Below are 6,250 nucleotides of genomic sequence, written 5' to 3'. Positions count from 1 at the left end.
TAAAGGGAGAGGGTTAGCGCTATAGAACCAGGTTTAATCCACCATTTTCTACATTTGAAAATGCCTGTACCAAGTCAGGAATATGACAGTTTTTGTCCATTCGTTTTTGATGCGTTTTGATATTTGATTTTGCCATGTGATTATGGACTTTCCCAATTGATCTTCCTCTAAGTTCAGTATTTTTGTGATTTTACTTTTTATATAACCTGTTTAAGTATTTCAAAATTACTTGTTACTGTTGTTTAACATGAGAAGAACATGACGAGTGTCACATGTAGAGCAGGATTTGCTTACACTTTAGTAGCATCTAAGATCAGCCCCAGTTTTTGGTGAGGTTTGTGTTGCTTATTTTTTAGTTTTATATGTTGTGTCATGTGAACTATTGTTTGTCGGTTTTTCGTTTTTAGCCATGGCGTTGTCAGTTTATCGATTTATGAGTTTTGACTGTCCCTCGGGTATCATTCGTCCCCTTTTGTGAAGCAGAGATGAGGACCCTCGGGTATAAGTTTGTACTATTAACGACATTTAAGCTAGACACATGTATACGTCTTATTAATGTTCTTTTCCACAACTAATGTAATATTTTGAATCTAAATCAACAGCGCAATATACATGTCTTTTTTATGAATTAAATATATTATCAATGTCCCTTGTCAAAATTTCCTCAAGTCTAAAAAAATGTGGGTTGAAATTGACTCTACCTAAAGAGATTTACTTATATACATTTCCCCTAGATATTAGAAATGTCGTGTATCTTTACAATGATAGATCTTTTAATAGCCTCAAGGGTAATGCCACTATGTTGATCATCATTTTATCTTCAAAGAAGTTAGCAGCTCAAAAGTCACCAAGTCCTGATTGACACCGATAGTGTTGATGTGGTTATTCGTCATCAATTTAATATTTATAATTTTGAATTAATTTATTTTGTTTTGCTTGTTTTGCCAGGATTGCATCAGGATAAGGACCTTCAATTTTTTTATTGCAATATAGCAGTGTACCGTATAGTGTTTTCTTAAAAAAAAATAATAAATCATATTCAGAAATTAAATCAAATAATAGAAATATATGTACTAATGATACAGGTCAGAGCTCAAAGACTCACGGTATTGTTATAAAATCTAGCAGTTGATTCCAGAGATGCATATGACACCGATACAGTGTTAAGGAGAAGACCATTTAATGTTCGGTGGTGGTAGCGTGTTTGTGGGGAGTGGAGGATTGTTTTGGATCGGTTATTTATTTTTGTTCAACAAATGGTCAAATCGTGCTATCTGAGAGTTTCCTAGACCCTTTCTTAATCTGAAAACGCAAGTTCTGTTTTAATCATTTTTTTTCCATAAAGCAAACAGTATAGATTCAGTGTAAGACGGACAACATAAAAACACCAATATGTAGGACAATGCATACATGTAATTCATATAGTTAAGTATGTGACTGCTGTTTATTGTGTTTCGGCTTGCAGATTTTTTATATTTTATACCTTTAAATTATGGTTTTTAAAAAAAAAAAAAAATCTAAGAGGGGATGATTATCAGTGATATAGCTATTTCAATAACAACTTAATGCAGCTCCTATAACTAGCATTAAATTTAAAATAGTTTTAAGGTGTAACATAATTTTGTAAGTCCTTATATAAAATAAAACGCATGATCCGATGATATCAGGGTAGAGAAAATGATTAACAAGATAATATGTATTCTGAAACAGGCAAGTCTGGTTGACTTAGAATCGCATCGTTTGAAATTATGATATATATCATGTGTTATCTTATATCATTTAATATACACATAAACATAACACAATATGAACGTTTCAAAGATGAAGAATAATTTTATGAACTATATTTAGATAATGTTTTTCTTTACAAAGTAAATATATTTGGACCAAAAAAGTATAACAATCTAATCATTTAACCAATTACAACTCAAAGAAGAAGACAGGGACGGAGAAAAACATTCATTAGAAGAGGTAAACAGTATACTCTATTTTATATTTTGTGAAGTATTGCGAATTTAAACAGATGGAAAACCTATTCAGGCCTTGACAGTTATTATGTATGGGTTATATGATTAAATGTATAGCTTTATAACGAAGAACCCATATCAACCTGTTAATTCCCTTCTGTAAATAGTAGCAACAGTAATTTCATACCTTACACATATCTTTAATTGTTCCTTTTAAAATTGTTAAACGATGATGACTGCTGTACCCATATTTTGACTATTTTAGTTATTGTGTCTGTTTAGTTAACGCATCATTTTAAATATAACTGAAGTTGATGAGACTGTCGTCAAAGTGAGAGGGTTAGCGCTATAAAACCAGGTTTAATCCACCATTTGCTACATTTGAAAATGCCTGTACCCAGTCAGGAATATGAAAGTTCTTGTCCATTCGTTTTTGATGTGTTTTGTTATTTGATTTTGCCATGTGATTACGGACTTTCCGAATTGATTTTGCTCTAAGTTCAGTACTTTTGTGATTTTTTAATAATACCAACTAAAGTGAAAAACAAAAGCAAACTGCAAGAGAAGCAAAATAAGTAACCTCGACAGGTTGTAACAATTGTAAATAAGAAGACTCTTCTGATATAAAAAGATCACAAACACATTGTGCTAGTGAGTTTAGACATACATACCGTATCGATCATCATATCTGTAATGGTGACTGTAAATATTCTGTAGTGTCGCTTTCAGTAATTCCTCCTAATAATAATCCGTGCAATTTATCATCCAACATTGTTTATTTTTTTTTTCACGCATTATTTAGACAATCTTTATGTTCGTATGAGCAAAGCGAGGTAGAACAGGATTCGTCCTATTGATTAAGTTATTTTTTTTTATAATCGGAGCCTCCCTCGAAATGAAGTCCATATAATGAAAAAATGTACGAGCGTAACATATCAAAGAATATGTGTAAATGCAATATGTTTTGCGAAATGGGTAGTTGACAATTGAAAAGATGAAATCATCTCGTTTATCTGTTAATGTCTGTTATTTCATGGTATAGAATATAGATGAGAGAATTTATAATATTATCATACACAGTTTTGGATCTTTTTATTTTAACATTTGGCCTCAAGCATATCAGAGAAAACTCGATCAATTATACAATTGGTTATGTCCGTAGATTTACGAATGAAACATTTTTCATGGCATACACTTTATTTTTATTGCTAACAAATAAAAAACTCTGATATATCTTAGAAATGGAATACATGAAAGTATTGTTGCATGTGTTTTCTGGAATGCCAAATCCCGAATGTAATATTGACAGCAAAGATCCCGATTACAATAGAATCAAGTCCATGTTACCAGAGGAAGGTAGTGTCCATCTACATTCTGGTAAATTTTTGTTATCATGCCATTTATATGAGTAAAAAATGAGGCACAAGTGACAAATTGGACATTCGAAACTAACTACACAATGGCTCAAAATTAAAGACTAAGAAAAGACAAATTATTCCACAAAACATTGCGTAAAAAACTTTGAATTTGAGCATGTTAATTTCATGTTTAGTTTTTTTTCGGAAGTTTAGATTTCATGACTGTTATTTTTTGTATATAGGGTTAACTCGAACAACATCTGATAAACAAATTTAATAATACTTTTAGATATTTGGATGATATTTTGGCTCTCAATAATGACGACTTCAGTATGTATATTAATGAAATTTATCCTGTTGAACTTACTTTAAATAAAGCTAATACTAACAATGACCACTGCCCTTTTCTCGATCTTGATATCTATATCACTAATGGAAAGCTGAATACAGTTTAATTGAAGTCTGGAGCTGGCATGTCAGTTAACTGCTAGTAGTCTGTTGTTATTTATGTATTATTGTCATTTTGTTTATTTTCTTTGGTTATATCTTCTGACATCAGACTCGGACTTCTCTTGAACTGAATTTTAATGTGCGTATTGTTATGCGTTTACTTTTCTACATTGGTTAGAGGTATAGGGGGAGGGTTGAGATCTCATAAACATGTTTAACCCCGCCGCATTTTTGCGCCTGTCCCAAGTCAGGAGCCTCTGGCCTTTGTTAGTCTTGTATTATTTTAATTTTAGTTTCTTGTGTACAATTTGGAAATTAGTATGGCGTTCATTATCACTGGACTAGTATATATTTGTTTAGGGGCCAGCTGAGGGACGCCTCCGGGTGAGGGAATTTCTCGCTACATTGAAGACCTGTTGGTGACCCTCTGCTGTTGTTTTTTATTTGGTCGGGTTGTTGTCTCTTTGACACATTCCCCATTTCCATTCTCAATTTTATTAACTATTTTGCTCAATATCCCTCACGTTTAATAGTAGACTTCAATGGCCCATAAAACGAAAAAGAAAATGAACTGACTTATAACAAACCAATAATCAAAAAACAAATAAGACTAACTATAACAAAGGTAACTGTTGAATAACAAACATCTGGTTGATATTAACACAAGTATACATGGGGTTCAACATGACATTGAGAGCTAAACCAATCCTTTAACCAAGGAGAGTGGAGCGACAGAGTTACATAAGACCAGTCTTTAAAACAGTTAAAAATGGCTTGATTCAAATTCGAGTGAACCAAACAAAAACAGAAATGGAAAATAAAACAAAAGAGCTTCCGACCCATGACTACTTGCAGTGATAGAAACCAGTCTTAGGTATTAATCAGTACACATACAAATGATTTAGCGGAAAGACGTCATGCCCGTCTGTGAAACGCATGACATAATATGATATCGACATTGTTTAGGACCATGTTTTTCGTAAATGTTACTTAAGCAATACATAAATAAATATATTTTAATTTATCATATACAGATGTGAATACATTGGTTCTATCTCACTGTACGTGTTTTAAAACCAGTATGTACAGCTTACTTTGTAACCAAATCAATCGATGAATTGATTTAGTAAACGTGAACATTTTTTTGTATGGTAACAAAATCCTAGATATTTCAGTTTCTCTAATTCTTCGTCAATTTATCCCTTTCTGCACCTATTGTATAAAAAAAAATTAATCAACGTGTGGTTCGTTTGATCTCAGTACTTCATTGGTTAAAATCCGATTATGACGTCGAATTTTCTTGCTTTCCGCTGAATTTCCTATTGTGACGGCTTGAAAAAAGGCGACCATACCTGACGACGTCACATCGAAAAAACACATCTTTTTGCAGATCTTTCGAAAAGAAGGAATAAGTTTGCCTGCATAATGTTAGAAAATCATTAGAGAAACAAATTCCACCACCAAATCTAGTGTAATACGATATTTATCCACTCTCGACAGTTAAATTATCAATTTTAAAGTCCTCGCCGAGGCGGCTCGGACTTTAAATTTGAAAATTTAACTGTCTCGGGTGGATAAATATCGTATTACACTAGATTCAGTGGTAGAATCTATATTTACATGTTATAGTTTATGAATATAATCTACTAGTCGCACGATATCTTTTTCAGCACTTGGATATCAAGGTTACATGATTTTTATCATGCCAAGTGGTAAAACGAAAATAAAGGAACGCTCTTCTATGATTGAAATTCCGCGTGGATATAATCCAGATCTTGAAAACTTGCTGTTTAACAAGGTGAATTTGATGAAGACTTAAGGAAATTAGTGTATGGTGATCAAGATGCAAGATCGGAATTCGATCAGCAATCAAAGAGACACTTACATAGAGACATATAGCATATATGATTTATAAAAACAAATCTTTATTAAACCTTTTTTCCTTTACCTTTATGTTTTGTACTGCTTTGTGCTTAAAAAACTGTTTTCAGTTTTCATCAATAAACTTGATTTTACTGCTCATTTTTGATTTTAAGTTTTCAAATTGAACATGTTGAACGCGCAGTACGGTATCTATTGTCAACTTAGCATGACATACTTTATCCATGAGCCTTTCAACACATGTGTTATAGCTTTACTTTGACTTTTAACACAATGCACTTGCTCCTATTGGACAGTGATTTATGTTGCTGTCGTTTAATTGATAATCAGTCTTCTACAACAGATTATCAACAAAATAGATTACTTTAAGTCGGCATATAAGATAACTCTATATCTCAGATCTGTTTATGGTGTCTTTTTGTGTCGGGATGTACAAGTACTCGGCCACGTTTATTTTTGTCCATCTGATGAGTTAAGCCTTTTTCAACTGATTTTTATAGTTCGTTCTTATGTTGTACTGTTATACAACTGTCCCAGTTTAGCGGAGGATTGGGATCCCGCTAACATGATTAGTCCCGCCATATTTTTTATGTA

The sequence above is a fragment of the Mytilus edulis genome, chromosome 13 (genome assembly GCF_963676685.1).
Source record: "Mytilus edulis chromosome 13, xbMytEdul2.2, whole genome shotgun sequence".
Classification (NCBI taxonomy): Eukaryota; Metazoa; Mollusca; class Bivalvia; order Mytilida; family Mytilidae; genus Mytilus; species Mytilus edulis.
This window is presented reverse-complemented; position numbering follows the sequence as displayed.